This window comes from Pteropus medius, unplaced genomic scaffold, assembly GCF_902729225.1.
Source record: "Pteropus medius unplaced genomic scaffold, Ma_sr-lr_union100, whole genome shotgun sequence".
In the NCBI taxonomy this organism is placed as follows: Eukaryota; Metazoa; Chordata; class Mammalia; order Chiroptera; family Pteropodidae; genus Pteropus; species Pteropus medius.
In genome coordinates, this window is record NW_024346692.1 from 3,049,471 (window position 1) to 3,070,278 (window position 20,808).

The 20,808-nt window shown below is 33.5% G+C and overlaps 1 protein-coding gene across 6 annotated transcripts in view; it reads right to left on the reverse strand.

Moving 5' to 3' along the window:
* EPS8 (EGFR pathway substrate 8, signaling adaptor) overlaps window positions 1-20,808 on the reverse strand; it is a 155,783-nt gene that overhangs the window by 95,642 nt on the left and 39,333 nt on the right. For all 6 annotated transcript variants that reach the window (XM_039876438.1, XM_039876439.1, XM_039876441.1 and 3 more), the window contains exon 2: window positions 12,570-12,640. The gene's annotated coding sequence lies outside the window, so the exon portion shown is untranslated. The remainder of the gene's footprint in view (window positions 1-12,569; window positions 12,641-20,808) is intronic.

The following is a 20,808-nucleotide window of genomic DNA, read 5'->3' on the forward strand; positions in this document are numbered from 1 at the left end:
ATAAAGTGGAAAAGTGAGGTCATAATTAAATCTTAAGTCTACAGATGGCTTGAGTCTCTTATAAGTTAGGGAAACACTGATTGAACAAAGATGAACTTCAAAATGATGTAACAGTATACAAGTGAACAAAATGGTAATTTTGCCTTAAATTGGCAAAGTTGAGGTATATACTAACAGCAAATACCATGCAAATATATTTAATTATGGATTTTAAATGTCATTTTCAACCTAGGAATCACGGTATAATTCCAATATGCAACGATCTTATTTGGCAACGTCAAGTAAAAAGCCAACAAAATTTTGAAGAAAATGATGAAAAAAAGGAAAAAAGAGATTTCTCATTTCTATTCATATCCTATAACCCAAAGACACGTACAGTGTAAAGACCTCAGTACTAGGAAACTGAAGGCTTATTTTTATGCACCAAGTCTGCCACTTAATAGCCCTGTAACCTTGAGCAAGTAACTTAACCTCCTTCAGCCTCGGAGTGTGTGTCCTGGGGAACACAGACTGTAAAATGATATCAATGAGGCAAATTTGTAACATCTCATTCAGATCTAATATTCTGGAAAGTTTTCCTAATTTAAATTTAAAAGAAGAAAATCTACTTAATTAGATTTTGGCTAAAACATACTAACTGGCAGTTTTACTCTTTTCAACATGAAATGGTAAATCTTCAGAAAAATTAAATTACCAGTCAGAAAACCTAATGATAAATGAGTAGAAATTATAAGTTGCTATGAGGACATCTGTAAATTCACCTCACAAATGATCAAGTAATGCTTTTCATAGAACTTCCAATTTCTGCTGAAAAATTCCCATTTAAATACAGATTCCGCTGAAACACAATAAGTATTTCACAAAAGAATTTCTGAGAGACAGGGAAAATGGAAGCTTTTGGCATATAGTATCAATATTTCTCATCATTATTAAGATCTCACTTAGAGCTTCTTCATTTCACCTAACTCAGATAGTGTTAGCACTCCACATAATTGGCTCAATAAATGCATATCAAAAAAACCTGACATGATGTTCCTTATAAAACAGCATATTTCAAGTATAACATCATGCCCGAAACCTGTGCTTTCCATTAAAAGTTAAGCTCTAGAAAAATGACTGGACTCTTTTAGCTTATTAAAATCATGGGTTCTTCTGGATTCTTAAGTGCCATTTAGAAAGAAATAGGTATTTCATATAAGAGTACCAATCCTTCTCAACATTTTTGCCTTAACTCTGTAATACAGTCAGGATATTATCACATTAGACATATAATGAGTCTTAACCTCTCCTAATTACAATCATGTGCTGTAGCACTAGGAAGGAAGTGAGAAAGGATGAAAGGGAAGGGAGAAATCAGCAAATACAGAAAATGAATGTTGATAAGGTACTTTCCTATCAAAAAATCAGAATGCCCAAGTTTAATTTCAAAGCATATATTTACTGAAATACTGCAAAGAATCATTATATATATATAGATATAGATATATAGATATCTGCATATATATATATTTTTTAACAAGCTGATACTGAACAAGCAGCCTTGAAAAATTAAATCAGAAGGCATTACAATAAACAGAATGAGTAGCTGTTTAGAAAAAGCTGTGTAAATAGCTGTTAGAATGATATAGCTTATGTCATCGTTTGAAAATAAAACCTGCAATTAAATTTGCACATCAAATGATCCTTGAAGCTTGTATATCACCAATAAATATGTATGGTAGATAAGGCTTAAATCAGAGATGCTGTGTCAGTGACATATAGAAAAACTGCGGTTATACAAAGAAATTACAGCAAGAATTCAACATGATCTGAAGCTGAATGCCAGTGATACACTGACATTAAATTGCCAGAGGATATACCAGTTTTTTTTTAATTTTATTAACTCTACGAGGGTGACATTGCTTAATAAAATTATATAGGTTTCAAGTGTACAATCCTAAAACACACCATCTATATGTTATTGCATTGTGCATTCACCACCCAAGGTCAAATCTCCTTCCGTTACAGTATATTTGACCCTCTTTACCTTTTCTACCTCCCTGCAATCGCCTTTTCTTCTAGTAACCACCATACTGTTGTGTCTATGAGTTTTTGTTTGTCTTATTTATTTGTTGCTTTGTTTTATATCCCACATATGAAATCACATGGGTCTTGACTTTTTCCACCTGATTTATTTCACTTACCATGATATTCTCAAGATCTGAAAGTGATTTAATGACTTTGAATATCACTGAACTAGAGTTTGCCCATGTGGCAGAATTTAGCTACGGCCTTTGGCTGAAAAGTGTTAATACAACGGAAGTTTGCCTTGGTTAGGCAAAATATTAAGGGTCACTTTCAAGCTTATTTTCAGTCGATGAAATGTTGATTCTCCAAACCAATTCTTAATCTTTTAGTTTGCATTTTCAGGACTTTTTAGTGACAATTCTAACAGCAGTATATAATTCCCCTGTATCCCTGACATGGGGCTATGGAAAATAGATTAAATAAACCTATGTTGAGGGGTGGCATGTTGTGGTCAAGAGACATGAATGGGAAACCTAAAACCTTGATTTCTTTTCCTCTGGCTTTATAATTTAGAATTACATGACCTTAAACAAATCATTAATAAAATAGAATATACTTGTAAAGAACTCAGGTTCAATGTAAAACAGGTTCAAATACCAGTGCTGTTACTTACAGATATGTGATTTTGGCCACGTTACTTCACTACGTTTGTTTGCTAATATATGAATTGAAAATAATAGTGCCTTCTTCATAGAGATTGAATGAAATAATGCATGTAAAAAACATAACATAGCGTCTGGTCAACAAAGTAATAAATGGTAGCTTAAAAAACATCACTCCTGCTTTGTGTTTTCTTTACCTTTTAAGTAATCTCCCTCAGAAACCAAGATGCTACATCTTAGAATAATTTCCTGTGCTTCATGATGACTTATCAGGTCTTTGATTACTTAAGAAAACTGAATCTTTTCAAAATTAAAAGAGTTAAGTTGTGTTCACAACTATGTAACCTGTCCTGTATTTGCCTCAAAAATCTTTTTCTCACTTTGGTTAAATAGATAATTAAGCCTTATTTCATAATGATCTGTGATTCTATTTAGTCAAGTCTCCAAACCTTTTTATATATTTGACAAAATTCCCAAAATCGAATTCTAAATAAAATTTCTTTCACCCGCCTCAAACTAATTTGGAGGTTTCCCAGAGGATGCCTGGAAAATCTCCTAGGGTTTTTCTCTCACCTTTGTAAAAGAGAGATGTTAAAATAATTAGGTTTATTTGGTATGTTAAGTTACATAAGAAGTACTGTCAAATAAAAAGTGATGATAAACCCTCATAGGTATACGTATATAGATATATTATTAATACAGGTACCTTCCAGAAATTATATGAAGTTCACAGATATTTGCCAATACCTGATTTGTCGAATTATTATCTTAAATTGTTGTATGCCAAAGAAATAACCAAATTTCCTTATCAAACAAACTCTCACCAGAACTTTAACCATGACTATTTTCAAGTCTTTCATCATTCACAGACAATTTTGTTTTTCTCTGATCCTTCCCTGAAGGTGTTTACAATCAGATACTGCGTGAAGCTCCATGATGGCATCACTTGCATAACTTTGAAACCATGAACTGGACTAAGAATTTCCAGCACTAATGGAGAAAGCCAAGAGATTCATAAACTGCTAACCAAAGATCCAGCAGAACAAGAATTAATTACATGGGACTGAATCAACTGATGTAAATAATCATAATTTTTATGACTTTTGTTTGAAGCATTGCTGGTTCCTGAATGTTGTTTTCCAGATTTAAGAAAACCTCTTTCTCTTTTTCTGTTAAGCTACTTATAGCTTACAGTATTTTGATAAATTATACTTTTATAAACAGAATTGAAGCATTTATCTTTTCTCCCTACCTGATCTTTCCAAAATTCAGAAACTCTGAGTGAGTATTCTTATTTTCATGGCAATATAGTTACTTGCATAAGTTCAAGAAGAATCTTCTTGTAACAGAACACAATTGGTTATGTAAACAAGGCTTTGACTGCAATGTCATTTGAGACTGATATATACAGTATAGATATGATCAGACAGATTTAAGGAACTAAAGGTAACTTTAAGGAGTCAATGCATATAAAGCTCCCCTTCCAAAAAACTGCCTGCTATTTTGCTTATAGAGTTCTCACCTAACAGGTAAATAAGGAAGGTCACTCCCTGGAAGACCCAGAAACCTCAAGCTATTTGGGAGACTTCGAGAAGAGAGGAATTTGCCCAAGCCTGTAAGTATTACAGGAAAAATCTGATGATGAGTCACTAACGTGGCTTCCTAGTCTCAAGAGGCTTTTAAAAGTCCAACCTGAGATTACTTATTAGGAGTTCCAGCAAAGCAGACTTAAAAAAGAACCTATATGGTAGATTGCTATTCTTGTTTTACAGATGCAAATAACCAGGCCAAGTTTACTAAGACTAAATTTATTTTGCAAACAAATTAGTCTTACTTAGATTATCTTTGATAGAAATAGGGGTGACTATAGAAACAAAATGTATGTGTCAATAGAAAACTATACCACACCCTTGTGGGTATTAAATTCTAGTCCTGCTCATTGTCTTCAAGGTTTTGTTATCTACCTATAAACTGGACTAAATCCTGAATCCATCTAGTCTCCTCCAATATCTAGCTACAACTCTCCAAATGAACATTTTCAATTTTTCTCCCACATTTCTAACTTGGAATCAGTAAAAATTAAAACTGCCTCTTTTTCCAAATTCCTGTAAGCTAAAGCTAGACAAGTTGATATAAACTTCAGAGAAATCACTACAGCTCATATGTGGACAACATTCATGCTTTGTTGTGTGGGCCGCTCAGAAAGTTCACCAGAATACCTGATGACATCATCAGACACATTCAAAATACAAACCAGGAAAATCTACTATATTGCCACTGCCTGTCCACACAAGCACCTGAAGATGCTTTGAGAACATCTAGAAATATTCTCAACTGACTACCCTATGGACCTCAAAACTAAGTTTAAAGTTTATTCTAACTATTAACCTTTTTTCTTTTGTTTCCATAGAAACATCCAGGACTAAGATAATCTACTAACTCAGTTTCTACACTGTGAAACTTTTTAGGAGATTTTCAGACTAGGTAATGAATGATAGGGTTCAGAACATACTACCCCAAAATATGGCACCTTGACAAATTGACTATTTTAAGGTGAAGGACTTTGGGAAAACAACAGAAGCAGAAATGTCACTGTGACCTTCCCTCAGCATTTCTACCCAAAAACAGAACATAAAACCGTCACGTGAGAGATGCCTTCCCTATACCCAGAGGAAAGGAGGATCCTTGTCTCTGAAGACAAGTAACACTGAGAAGAATCTGAACAAACAGGCCTCACTCTGTTTCCCCCAGTTTACTGCACTTACGTCATGTTCAGTGACCTATATCATCAACGAACAGAGAGATGGATGATGAAAATAATATAAATGAGGAAAAACATGAATTTTAAAAATTTATAAGCTCTGTCAATAAATAAGCATTTATTACAAATTTATTGTGTCTTAAGCATTTGTTGAAATATGTCTCACATGAGTATGTTGACTGATTTATAAATAAGACACAGAATTTGCCCTTTAGGTTAATCTGTATTATAGATACACATACTACATGCATACAAGCAACGCAGGTATATGTATAAACACTGAACATGGCATAAATCTAATGAAATTATATTTAAGTATAAATGAATGATCAGAAGATTTTAAATGATGGCTGGTGAGGAGTCAGTGATAAAAACTGAATTAACAGAAAGGTTTCAGGAAGCAAACTACCACTTCTCTTCCGGTAAAGTTACAAAGTCTTTGTGAGAGCTGGTATCTGATGATGACTTCACAACAAAAATTAAAGGGCCTGATAAAGCAAAAGGATTAGATGTTTCTTTTATAAGAAGGACAAGCTGAAGAACAAAAAATACAAGCAGAAAAACAGCAAGAAACAAGAAAGATGATTATCGTCAAGGATGATAGAGTGATGGGATTTGGGGATGTGGCTGAGAATTTCGTATTCATCTGTGGGTTATAAAATTCAGTCCCTATTGTCGGCAGGGAAGAAAATCTTTTAAAAAATCACTTGGAGAAGGCAGCGCTGAATTCGTAGAATTCAAATACAAAGTCCAAGTAAAAGCACTAGGACAAAAGTTCTATAGTAATGCATGCTACGTAGATTTGTGAAAAATGGTAAAGAGGGAAGTGCTGGGTTTTGTCAAAAGCCTGACATCCACGAAGTGACAGCAAACAGTGAAGAGATATACATGCCAACATAGATACTTACAGAATGCTTTCTTCCTGGAAGCATGAGTGATACTATGGGCTTTCCTCAAAATAGTGAGATAGCAATAAGAAGCAGGTTTTGAAGTGACATTCTATAGCTTTACCTTTTTTTTATTTAATGTAAGTTGGTGATTAGTTTATCTGACCCCCTCCTTTGCCTCCTGAAAGAATGATACATAAAAATTTATTGAGTGCCTACAATGTAGTGTGTACTATATTAGGTATAAATGAAAATATATAGTCATCCTACAAGCAGAAATAATTATTATTATAATTTTATTAATGATGTAGAAGTAAAAAAGAAAAATCTCTTTAATTCAGACTAATTAAATGTAAAACAATCTTGACTACTAAGAGTTATGAGTTAGAGAAGATATATCATAACCAGAATTAAACTAATTTAAACTTTGTTGCATATGACTCCTTAAGTTTAAATTATTAAATAGATAAGAATGACTAATTCAGTAAGTGGTACTTCAGGGTTTAAAATTCACTAGCTCTCTTAAATCATCATTCCATTCAGAAAATATTATTATTTTGTTTGGTAAAATCTGAGTTATGCACTAGTAACCACTGTTGAGAATTTCTCACAACGCCTATGGCATCTGAGGTTCTGTTTTCCTGGCTGGTGTAATTTCTAAACATCTAGGACTTTTGACAGTGGGGTTTGCTATAGGAGTATTGATCCCAAGTAGGAAACTATCATATATTCAGTTTGATCACTTGGCATATAGTATATATCTCCAAATCAACAACTCATTTTATTACCACAAATTCACTGTTTTGCTTTTGCTCATCCCTCTTAATTCTTGTGTTATATTTGAAACACCTTAACATTTCTTTTAATGTTCGTAGGTACCTACAGGTTTGACTTTCAGATAGCCCACTGCCACAGCTTATATAAATACAGTAAGTAAAGCAAAGTATTTGAAATGTTGACTCATTAAAATAAAAAATGAATGTCTAATTTACCTTATCAAGCTTTTGTTAATTTTCTTCTCCCTCTGCCATAATGCTTCAACAAATGATGAAAAATTTACAGCTGAGCACAGAATAATAATTCCTCACCAGTTCTGTTTGCAATAGAAATGTTTAAAGCTATATAAAATGAGTAAGCTCATGTTAGTTAGCACTGAAAGGAAATAATCAACAGATTAAAAGCATTGATGTAGCTAATTCTACTAAATCACCAGTTTTGCATTCTAACTACTTGCTTTTTAGTGATGGAAATTTAACTGGATGGAAAAATTAACCCACAGTGTAGGCAACTGGTAATAAGAAAACACAAGTGAACTAACCCGGAAGAATCATGCCAACCATAAAACTAAGCAGACTATTCATTACCATGGCAATAACTCAAAACAGACAGAGAAACCAATTCATAGATTCCATTATCAAACCAAGGAGTGATTTGAGGGTGTGTGTATGTATATAATTTACACAGTGTCCTGTGCCAAACTAATAACAGTCCAAGAGATGAAGTGTAAAGCAACTACAGTGATGAACCTTTTAATAAATTGATTCCTGATGCATGGAAAGGTAATCTGTTCCTCCAAAGAACTTTAGAGGCTGTTACGAAAACACAGCAACAATAATCAGGAACATTCTACTGGGTGCTGAGTCAGTAATTGAATTCGAAAGGTCAGGCATTACTCCTAACATAACTGTATCTATTTGAGAAGAGCACATGAAAATACAAACCCATGTTTATGCTTTGTGACTTATTTTGAATACAAAAGAACAATACATATCTAAGATTATGAATAAGCTTAATGAAAATGACCATTTCAGAGGTATTATTTTCAAAGATTTTTGAAGCACAATATATTTTGATATCAAGCTTTGGTAGCAAAATATTCAAGCTAATAAAAATGTGCTAAAAGACAAAACTAAGAAAATAAAAAGTCAGAGACTAGAATATTTACAAATCATATTTCTTTTAACATTTCCTTCAAGGTAAGTATACAGGTGACAAATTCCCAGTTGTGCTGTTGTTTTATCTAAGAAAGTCTTTATTTCTCCTTCGATTTTGAAGGATAATTATGCTGGACACAGAATTCTAGGTTGGTGGTTTGGGTTCTGATTTTCTCACATTTTAAATATTTTACTCTATATTCTTTTCTTGCTTATATGGTTTCTGAAGAGAAGACTAACATAATTCCTTTAAAGGTAAGATATGTTGGATGCTGTTAATCGCTATAAAAAATAAAAACTAAAAGCTCTGCCTTTCCCTTTAGCACTTGACTCATACTGCCAGCTTAATTTAACCAATATGTATTTCAATCACTGAGCTGGGTACTTGAAGATGATCTAGAAAATAAAGATTCAATAAGACATATTGGAACTAGATTGCTCGTGTCTACAGGGAGGTTAGAAACTAAGGGGCTTTACAGCAAGTAGTTCTAAATTGAAAATGAAACTATGAACTTTTGAGGGCAGGGACATTATCTTTACTTTAGCCTTCTACTACTCAACCTTATTTATATTTCTTTCCTCAGTTACTAAACAAGAGTTACAAACTTGACAGTTAGGCACACCATAAATTTATACCAGTATTAGTTGGTTTTGGACTGTTGCTCATCAATGCTTCATTTCTTATTGGTTTTATGACACAGGGGTCCCCAACCCCTGGGCCATGGGCCAGTACTGGTCCATTGCCTGTGACAAACCAGGCTGCACAGCAGGAGGTGAGCGGAGGGCAAGAGCAAAGCTTCATCTGTTTTGGCACCGGCTCCCCAGCACTAGCATCACCGCCTCAGCTCTATCTACCTCAGATTGCTAGGCATTAGATTCTCACAGGAACACCGGTCAGTGGTGCCAAAAAGGTTGGAGACTGCTGCTATAACATAATCCCCATAATAACCATGCTTTCAAATTGTAATACAACCCCATTTTCCCCTTCACCGCTCCTAAAAAATAATTGTACCTCCCATAAACTAAAAAGAGAGAGAGATGAACTACATGACCTCTCTTATCTATAACATAAATAAAAAATCTCCAATAACACAAAAGATTAAATGTTGACCATTGCTTTAAAAATGGATTCACAAAAGACTAGCTTCCATTTGACATTTAAAAATTCCATTTATTCATTTCAGAAAATGCAGGCAAAAAAAGCTCAGGCAAAAAGGTCAGTCAGCCATATCTCTTACAATATCTTAAAGGCATGTCTTTATATGATATGGAAATACATCCTTTTGGGATAGAATAATCAAAATGTTCTAGGCAACTGTTAGCCAAGTGTTCCACTGATTTAATCAAATCCCTTATACAGAATCCTGCATTCTTGGAAATGTTTGTTCTCCCTTCAAAGTTTTCTGAGAGTTAAATTCAGAATATAAAAATTTTAAATAAGTTTTCCACCATTTCAAATGCTTCACTCACTCAGGACTTTTTTACCTCATGTGAACTTCAAGCTAAAGATTCAAAGTGCTAGGGTGTTTTCTGAATAGAAACATTTTCCTAGTATTCATGCTTAAAAAGATTTCATTCAGTTTTACGTAAGCATCAGTAGTTTCAATCATCCCCAAAATGACAGCAAGAAGCCATTGGATGTGCTATTATCTAACCCCTACAGCTGTACACTCATACTCTGAAATGAAAGACAGAAAATAAAGTATGTCTGTGTGTAGGCTAAAGGAAGCTGGATGATTAATCACTATATATGTATGTTCTTTACAATCAGATTTCATGGTAGAACTTTTTCATTATATCCATAAAAAGGAAACACACACTGAAAAAATAAGAATTTTTTAAAAAAGTGGTTAATAACTTTATGCTGCTTTTGCAAAAGTAAAGAATTTAAATAATTGCCTACTTCTGAGAGCAGTTAAGTCTGAAGTTAAACTGTATATTTCATAAAACTCTAACACTATTCCCAGAAACACGCATTAGTGACCAATTAACCCATTTTCATAAGTCTGTGGTAATCTCAGTCCAATTTGTTGATCCATCTCTAAGCCTGGACCTTCTCATATTAACAAAATAAATGGTATGTCAAAGAACTCTTAACTATACAAAATTTCTTAAGGTGATCTACTGAAATAATAAAGGACTTTTATCAATACTCCATTCTGTTTTGAGCTCACCTGTACAAAAGTCCCTTTGAGCTTTACCATATAATCATGATAACAATGACAACACGGTGGAGGAGAAATCGGCAATAACAATAATTACCTAAGCATGTACAGTAAGTCTCCACTTAACATTACTGATAGGTTCTGTGACTTTAAGTGAAACAACGTATAATGAAACCAATTTTACCACAGGCTAATTGATATAAACAAGAGTAACGTTCCTACGACATCTCATCGATGTTATAACGAAGTGACACTAAAAAATCCATGTTATTCCAAGACTTCCTATATTTGTGCTCCAAACTCTACTAAGCACCTTCTATATGCTATCTCATTTAATCCTAACAATTCTGATATACGTAACACTATATCTATTTTATAACTATGAAGTCTGTGGCTCAGGGAAGATATATGTCCAAAATTTTATAATTAGATGATGAAGATAACAAACCGAGGCCTTTCTGCTACCTCTTATACTTAGTTTTTTTTTTTTTTTTTAAATGGTAAAGCCTCTTACAATTATGTTTTTTTGGGGGAGACTGGTCAATTATTTTTTGGGAAACCAAAGAAATAACTTATAAGTGAAACTAAATAGGCCAATTGATTACTAAGTAAGACGCGATATTACTTAAAGATACAAAGAATAATAAATTTGCAATCGTATAAAGAGAACACAGAAGTAGTTGCCAGATGACTCAGACAAGCAATAAATTAGAGGTTAAAGTAGCTGCCAAAGAATTAAAACTGAGCTAGCTCTGAAGATTAAAGGACAGGTCACTAATCATTGTGAAAGGCCTTGAACACAACCCCCTCAGCCACTTAGCAGGGAACTGAATAATGAATGAATAAATTGTGCAAGGAAAATATAATAATTTCCTCTAGACCTAAGACACAGAGATTGTCAGTAGCTGCAACATTAGACAAAAGATGACCAAATCATCTAGCTACAGAGTAATGACCACCACACTAGAATCAGAAAATACCTAACCAAGGGTATGAACATAAAAATAGTAATTTTACTACCATCTAACCAGTATTTCTCTTTCAAGGTATAGGTAAATACTCTCAAAATATAATTACTGGAAATACATATAGGAATCGTATTTGCTAAATACTACCCTGGCACCTGTAAAAAGCCTATGTATACAGTCTGAGAGACCAAGAGTAAGAGAATATGTAAAAAAGAAAAAGAAAAAAAATCTCAGCCCAAACAGAGATAAACTGATGATATGTACTTGGTGAGTTGAAGAACAAGAGAAATAATAAAAGTTAAAAAGAAAACCAACCAACCAGCCAAGCAAATGAAGAAAAACTAGAGTTAGAAGAAACACTAATTCAGTTTTACTAAGCTTCATACCATGTACACCATAGTACCCAGATGAATGGGTAAAACTCTAGAATAGGGAAAAATCAGAACTAGATTTTGTTTCCCACGGCAAGAATGTAAAATTTTGAATGTAAAAATACTGAAAATAATAAACAGGTTTTTAATGAAAACTACATTTTTAATAATCCTTAGATTAATAATTCCTTCAAAAATTTCCTAATAAGTAATTTGTAGTTCTAGAAACTCCACTGCTTTGAGACCATCTAATTGGTTTTCTTTCATTTGCTTTCCTCCACCACTTCTTCCTAGTACGTTTCCTCTTTCTTTTGTGCTTGCCAATTTTTTCAGAAAAAAATACAAGATAACCCGGTGGCATTAGGCTACAATTACATCCACAACTTTCATACTGAAAAAGATTCTCTGCATGTAATTGTTGAGTCCCATTTAATTCCCTGTGACAGTTCACAATATTAATACCTTTACCTTACATGTTTCTTAATAAAAACTTTCATATCCAAGATCTCAATTTATTCTTACAACTTGTAATCTAGAAGGTAAGCAGAGCCAAAAGCCCTATCAATCCCATTTTTTAAATAAACAAAGTGACACAAAGAAGTCAAGTAACCAGGGCTGAAACCCTGAGGGCACCTGCAGCAGAGCCAGGTGTTGCGGGGGACATGCCTGATAGCCAGGGTTCTCGTCACCACTTCACACTAATAGCATTTCATAGATAATTGTAATATTTCTCTGAGTACATACAAATGATGAAGTTCCCTAAGAAAACGGCAGACTGCTTTAAATACACTAATTTTTCTACAAATGTACTCACCTCAAAAATGAAAATATTCTCTAATCCTTATGTTTCCACTCCAGTCCAATGAGAGCCGTATTACAGGTGACCTGCAATATAAATAAATGAATAGAAGTAAAATATCATTCATTTTGAAGCACAGTATGAAAGCAATAGTTGTTTTCGCTTGATAAATGCACTTCTCTTAGATTTTTGTTCTTTTTTAATCTAGATTCAAAATTATATGAATCAAAATGATAAAGAGGAAGGAGATCATAACAGATCAAATATTGTGATAGGAATGTTAACATACTATCTGATTTAATCATTGCAAAACTGAAAGTTTTGAACAAACTAAGATTCTAAGACTTAAACGAGGATGTGAATCCATGTCTAACCCCAATTCCCTCGAAGTAACTTTATTTGGCATCTTTTAAAATTTTTCTGGCATTTTATAATTTGTAAATTGAATAGGCATATTCAATTATTTCTTATATGTAGTTGGACTTGTACGTTCAGCTCAAGGCCTAAAAATAAACATAGTAACCAAGGTATTTAAAATATAGACCCATATTAAAAGTACATGTTATTGAATGACCTATATATGTGTAACTTACAATGTCATAAAACACATTTTGAATATATCCATTAAGTATCTGAAAGATCTATATGCGTGGAAAAAAATTTTAAAGCTAAGATCGAGGAAAATACCAATAACATGGACAAAGGGTTTGTGTTTTAAATCAAAAACTATCACTAATACCATATAATTTTTTAAAGCTATAATAATTAACAGTACTGACTTCTTTGTCACATGAGTCTAACAGCAATGAAAATTGACTTTGGAGTATAGGAGTTCTGAATTTGAATCCCAACTCTAGAAGCTAACAGTACAGAACATTGAATATCAGCCTTTCATTTTCTGTTTAGATTCAAATATAATAAAATCTCACTTGCCTAAAGGTCACACCTCAACCTAGCAATGTCGTAAAGTAAATTAAAAAGTTGTATGGCTAAATAGATGCCACATAGTCTATGTGCTACACTTCTGTATTTTACTCTGACAAGATGCCTTCAAGCTCAGTTTAGATCTTTTTTAATCTCATTTTTTAAAAAGTTCTAATGAAGTTGGTAATCAAATCAATTCACAGCTGGTTAGAAGCACTGGTCAGAAGCATTAAATTTGAATTTGGGGAGCTAGGGCTAACAGAGGTAGCAGAAAAAAAGACCAGCAGAAAGAAATTGTTAAGTTATAATAACAAGAGAAAAATGACATAAGGTTTAAAAAATATATATAAGCCATCCTAGAAATATCTGATACAGAACCAAATAACCATGACTATATCAAAAGCCTCCAATGATATACTATACTACAACCCAAATAAATAGTATGCACAGTGATTGATTATATTCTGTTTAAGAAGGCTGGAAAGTGCTTAATGCTTATAAGAAAAATTACCATTATAACAATTTAAAAGTAAATTTTTAAAAATCCTAATGTTTAAAGGATTATACTTTTTAACTCATATAGTAGATGGCTAGGAAATTCACTTGTTTATGAATTTGAAAAGCATATTACTAGGCAAACCTGACAGATAAGATATTAATATAGTTAATGGAGCAAATATTAGGGGCTTAAGTCTCATAACTAATACCAAGCACTATATTAGATACCACAGTATAGTCTCTCCCCTCAAAAACTCACAATTCAATAAAAAACACCATCATATATCTAAATAAATTTTAATACTATTTAGTTGTATAACAGAGATAAAAGCAAGAGATTTATAATACTTGGTTGTCTCTTTTATTATGACATTACTAATTGTTGATGTGCAATGCCTAGTTCTTTAATTCAGTAAGTGCTACAAAAATGTGACTTTAAGAAGTCTGAAATGCATGAAATGGATGAGAAATAAATATATCAAATGCTCTGTGACATGGATAAAAACAAACATCAGAAGTTTCCTCCCTCCTTCTTTCTACTATAAGAGCAAAGAAAAATGACAAGAGTCAATATTTATTGAGAGTTTATTATGTTTCAAGCTCTTCTGTAAGAGTCTAACGTGTATGAACTCATTCAATCCTCAAAAACTCTATAAGGGAGGTTCCTGATTTAAAGATGAGAAAACTGAGGCACAGAGACATTAAATAAGTAACTTGCGAAAGTTACACTGATAAGTGAAGAACCAAAATTCTAATATAGGAAACCTGGCTTCAGATTATGCAGATATAATTTTGTATATCTAAGGATTAACTAAATGCCTAATAATGTTACCATCTTAAACAAGGGTCCCCATCCCCTGGGCCAAGAACCAGTACCGGTCTGCAGCCTGTCAGGAACTGGGCCACACAGCAGAAAGCAAGCGAAAGAAGCTTCATCTATATTTGCAGTCGCTCCCCAGCACTAGCTTCACCACCTCAGCTCCACCTCAGATCACCAGGCATTAGATTCTCATAGGAGCACCAGTCCCTGGTGCCAAAAAGGTTGAGAACAGCTGTGATAGAAGGTGTGCTTCTCAAAGCATCACATATTGATTTTTTTTTAAAAGCTATTATTATTAAAACTGTTCCATATTCCTTCAAAAACAGTTATCTTCCATTTTTGTTAATTTATCAATACATGTTTAGTATTTGGTTCTATAACTATTCTGTATTTTCCAGGTGCTTTTCCTGAATGTGTCAAAACTTCTCTAATTATTTATACCATTATAAACTTAGAAACTGAGAATCAATCATTTATCAAAACTTTTTTATACAAACTGTACAATTAGCTAAACAAATAGTAGGTTAGGGGAAGTTTTTTTTTTTGTTTTTTTTTTATAGAAATAGTCCAGATAATAACTTGAGATACAATTACAATTAAAATATCATACTTTGCAACTCCCAATGAGTTAAAAGTATCTAGACATAACAGCTGCTAACATCAAACAAAGACAACCATATATTACATGTCTCCCGAGAGAAAAGAAATACCATTCATATAGTAGGAAATGAGAAGGATGGAGAGGGTGAAGGGAGGAAAAGAAAGAAAAGGAAGGAAGGAAGGAAGGAAGGAAGGAAGAAGGAAGGAAGGAGAAGGAAGGAAGGAAGGAGGAGGAGGGAGGAGGGAGGTAGGGGGGGAGGAGGAGGGAAAGGAAGGGAAGGGAAGGGAAAGAAGGGAGTAATGAAGAAGGAATAAGAACCTGAATTCGATTAGGCCTCTAGAGCTTTCAACCACTATATAAAAATACACAGGACAGAACATTTTAAACAACACCACAGAGATATAGCCAACAATATCTAGCTGTGGGACAGTCATTCTACAAGGCAAATAATCCAGTTTCTTCAACAAACAAGTTACAAGGAGAAAAAAAAAATGGAGGGTGATATTATATGTTAAAAGAGATGTTAAAATACATATTAACCAGTCAGAAAGGGGATTATCTAGACCCTGATTCAAACTAAATGAACATTAACTGAACATTTAATTGAACATTAACTGAAAAGTTTATTACTTTAAAAAATTATTAACTTTTAATTTCAGTATGATTAAATTATGGTTATATCTTTTTTAAAGTATTTTTATCTTTTAGAATAACATACTAAAATATTTACAAATTAAATGGTACCTCTCAGATCTGTTCTGCTTCACTAGAGAGAAGAAAATAGGGAGACAAATGAAACAAGATTAGCCAAGAGTTAATAACTGTTGAAGCTACATGAACTGATGGCTACATGAAGATTCACTGTATTATTCTGTCTACTTGGCATATTTGAAATTTTCCACAATTTTTAACCTGAAAAATATAGTACATCAAAAAATAGTACACCAAGTGTTATAATAGAAGTATTTTTAAGAACAATTTAAATTTAACTACATGTTGTTATAGGAAAAAAAATTTGACTAAATAATAATACTAAGTCTCAACTAGTAGACATTCCCTTTCATTGCTTACCTAAAATTTCATGTTTTGTTTTTAGGTAATGGCTGATTCCTTTATTAAGTACTGCTAGTACACTGAAAACAATTTCTTTGAAAATGGAAAAGTAATGACTGTTTACGAATATAAGAAAACAGCCAGACTTTAGATATTTTTCCTGCTAAAGTTTCTGTTCACCTCAACTGGCACTAGAAAGACTCATGAGCTAGAATGGTAGCACAGATTTTGACTCAACTTCTTCAAGTTTGGATATGCCTTTGTAATTTATTGTATGATGAATTCCGTTAAGATATAGTTGTATTCAACATAAAAAGGTAAAAAGAACAAAGGCTCTGAAGTTCACTTTTGGTTCTATTACATAGTAGTTTTATATGATCTCAAGCAAGTTCAAGTTTCTTCATCTGTAAAGTGAGGAAAATAATTTCTCCATGCTGTGATATATTAGTTTGAATTATTATATACACAATGTATTCAATATATTTTAGTCTTTTATATGATACTAAAGAAGTATATATATTTCCTAGCATTGCTCCTGTTAGATAGTATTTAATACAATGTAGCTGACTTTCTTAATTGTCAACATCTATTCTGCTAGTTAATATTATTGTTATGCTAGCTATTACTAAACTTACTCCTCCCCAAATCCCAACAATATTTCCCATGAGTGTAAATGTTCATTTATAAAACATATTCACTCTGTTGGGCTAAGAAAGTCTTTTATACACTGAAGGTATGAGTGTCTTTCTGCAATCAGCAGGACAAGAATTTACCTAAAACTTCTATTTACATAAGTTGTGAAGATTTGGGATAAATAAAAATGTTTGAAAAGTTTTAAAAAGGGAGGCTTTCAGTTAAATAGCCAAAGTCAAGTTACATTTTAAATATGTTTGTTAAGAATCAATTGCACTAAAAACTATCAAAATAATTTGTCATATTTACTGATAATGCTTCTACTTATAAGAAACTTCTTACCCTAAAGTATCAGCAAAAAATGGCTTCCATCTAACTTACTGAATTGCTTAGAGCATTGTGCATGTAACTTAAAGCATATCAAGTTGTATCGATATATTTATCCATAGTTGGAATATGAGCTCCAAAAAGACAGAAGCAGACATCCTCTTTTTTGTCAACAGCACCTGCATAATGCCTCCCACCATCAGGTGCTCAATAAATGCTTGTTGAATTCACATATAAGTATATACACTTTATTCCAAGGACTTCTGGATCAAATCATTAAGTACTCCTTGGTTAAACATTTATGATGAAGCTCAGTCTACCAAACCTAGGAATAACACCTCAAGAGACATTCATTGTGGTCTTATCAGTAAACCTTAGTACAAGGAGGGCACACCTATTGCAGATGTCTCTAATTCAGCACAGACTATATCCCTGGGTTATTATTCCCAGCCCAGCCTTCAATTTAGAATCCTCACACTTACTGATAGCACTTTATGTGCTATACTAAACACAGTATATTATCTTTGTTCATGTGATCTTAAAATAACCTGGGAGGAAGTATTAGTATTACTCCCGTTTTACAGGAAAAGATGCTGAGGCTTAAAGAGATTATGAAACATGCCAAAAGTCCCAAGGTCACAGAGCAGAGGCAGTCTCTCTGACTGCAGTCTCAATCATTGAGTCCCCTGAACAGAAGGCTAGTAAACAAAGCTTTTCAAAAAAGACTCTAAAAGTCCCTTGTGGTCACTTTAGATGTTTTTTAATGAGCTTTTAAAAAGTGATGTTAGTTTCCTTTGGAGAGTCCTTCATTTTTTTCTTCTTATGTTCTCTGACACACACAGGGACTCATCAATACACAGAACACTAACCAACAGAAACTACTCTAAGATGACAGTAGATAGAGTTGTGGCTTGGCTGGAAATCATGCTCAGAGAAAGAAATCTTGTGAACGAAAGACTAGGGAAAAAAACAAACTGGTAGATACACAATCTTACTGCATAAAGGACTAGATAGTTATTAAGGATTAAAACTTTTATAGAACTTAAAAGCTACAGAACACTTAGAAATACCCACGTTAATTCACTAAATGGGAAGTTCTTGAGGCACAAAGCTGTTACCAGAAAACTGACACCTACGTGTCATGTAGATTTGAAACCAAAATTTTCATTAGAGCCAGTGGAAACAGTATAGGCTAGTGACTAAAAAAGTCTTAAAGCCAAGTTTACATCTCACCTTTGTCACTTACTGCATGGCTTTGGAAAAGATTCTTATCAACCACTTGGAGCCTCAGTTTCCAAGGATGTAAAATAAAAATAATATCTATCTTGTAGCAAAATTATGGCAAAAATAGTTAAAGCACCATGTTGTCCAAAACCATTAAGTTGAGCACATCTATGTGAACAGATAATAATAGGGAAAAAAAAGGTAACATTCTTGAAATTCTTAATAACATCTTCAAATTTGTGTTTCATTCATGAAGTCCAATGAGATGATAAAGTTTGGCTTACGACCTTGGTTCACATGCAGGCCCACCTTCCATCATCTCCCCTCCAGGGCCAGGAACCGGGTTATAATAACTGAACTGCAGAAAGGAGATGGTAGCATCACAGTACATTATGTGGGTGACTGAGTGGAGTTCTTTTGCCCACCCCCAATCCAGGTACCAAGCAAATCTGGGCATGACCACCTGGAGGTCGACCATCTGCAGTTTAGGGTGGCAGCTCTTGGGAAAGAGAAATTTACTTCCCCACCCAAGCTAGACCCCTCCTACCTTTCCATTTTACTCTGGGTCCTGCAAATTATCTAGCCTGCCCTGTCCTTCACTTTATGATAACAACAAAAATACTAGCTACAAGAGTGATGTTTGATTGCACATTGTTTTAAGTGTAAAAGCCACTGGACAACGATTAGCCACTCTGAACTTCGATTAAACCAAACTATTTTTATTACAACACCTTATTGGGATCAGTGACACTAAACCTTAGTGACTAAGGAAAAAGAAGTTTTCACCTACAATGGAGCTGAGCAAGAATGAAAATAGTACTTGTAAGAAACATAAGAGCTGGCCTCTTCCTGTTTGAACCCTATGGTACACCTTCTTCCTCTGCCCCCTTCCTTATTCAATTAGTCCTTAAATTTTTTACTGAAAGCAGACACTGTTCTAGGTCCATACAAGGATGAACCATGAACAGGAGAGTGAGTGAAATAGATCACTAACAGTAGCTAATATCTGAGTGCTTGCTATGTGCCAGGCTCTTTCTAAAGTGCTTGACACATTTAATAATTTAATTCTCACAACAAGCCCATGAGTTAAATAGACATACTATACTATTCTATCTTGAGATGAGAAAATTGAAACATGAATAATCTGAAAAACTAGAAATTCAAACAGCTACTAAGCACGGTGAAGCCTGGATTCAAACTTAGGCAGATGATGACAATGTAGTGTGATAAATGCAGGAACACAAGTTATGGGAACACATCTAGGACCAAGAATTTAAATAAACTGGTCAGTAGCTAATAAAGTTAATAAATATGTTTAAAAGTTTTAGAAATTCACAAAGAGAAGGTAAAGACAACGGCCCCTCTTTAAAATTTTATGGACCATATAGATATTAAGAGCTCAGGTTCATCACATCTCTTAGAAACGTCAAAGCTGTTATCTTTGGTTTCACCCATACACATAAGTTTAAAATTAACAGATGATGGATAACTAGGCAAACGCATTGCCCGAATGAAATTAGTTAACATGTCAAACTAAATTACAATCACATGTAGTCACATTATAAACTAAAAGCCCCTGGCAATGGCTGAGGGAAACGCCATTTTCTGTAACACACGGGTTTTATATGTGGTTGCACAAGCAACTAATACTTTAATTGAGAAAAAGAAGCATCATACAATCACACAATAGGGCCAGTAAAAGTCTTTTTAAGGTGAGTTTGCCCATACAAGTTAATTAACCAGATGTTTCATTCGGTGACACATGTAATAGGTAAGTTATTTTTTCTTGAAACAAGTTTTCCCAAAATTAAACTGCCCTCAGTTGCATTGTGTGAAGAGATTAGTCGTATATTACATGTTATCCTACTAGTCAATCCTCATTATCTGCAAAGTACAATTTAATATCTGTAATATCAGCCCCATATTCTTGTCTAAAAACATTTCTCTTGGATGTCCCAATTTATTCAAAACTAAACCTGATCTTCCCCACAAAACAAGTTTACTCTCCAAATTTACTCATTTATTTTAATGGCACTTCCTTTCTCCTTATCACCCAGTTTGAAACTCTAGTCGTTACTGATTCCTCCATCTCTTTCACTCTGTATCACTTCATACCTGGATTATCAAAATAAGTTTAACTGGTTTTCCTATTTCACATAATGTCCCCCCACCCC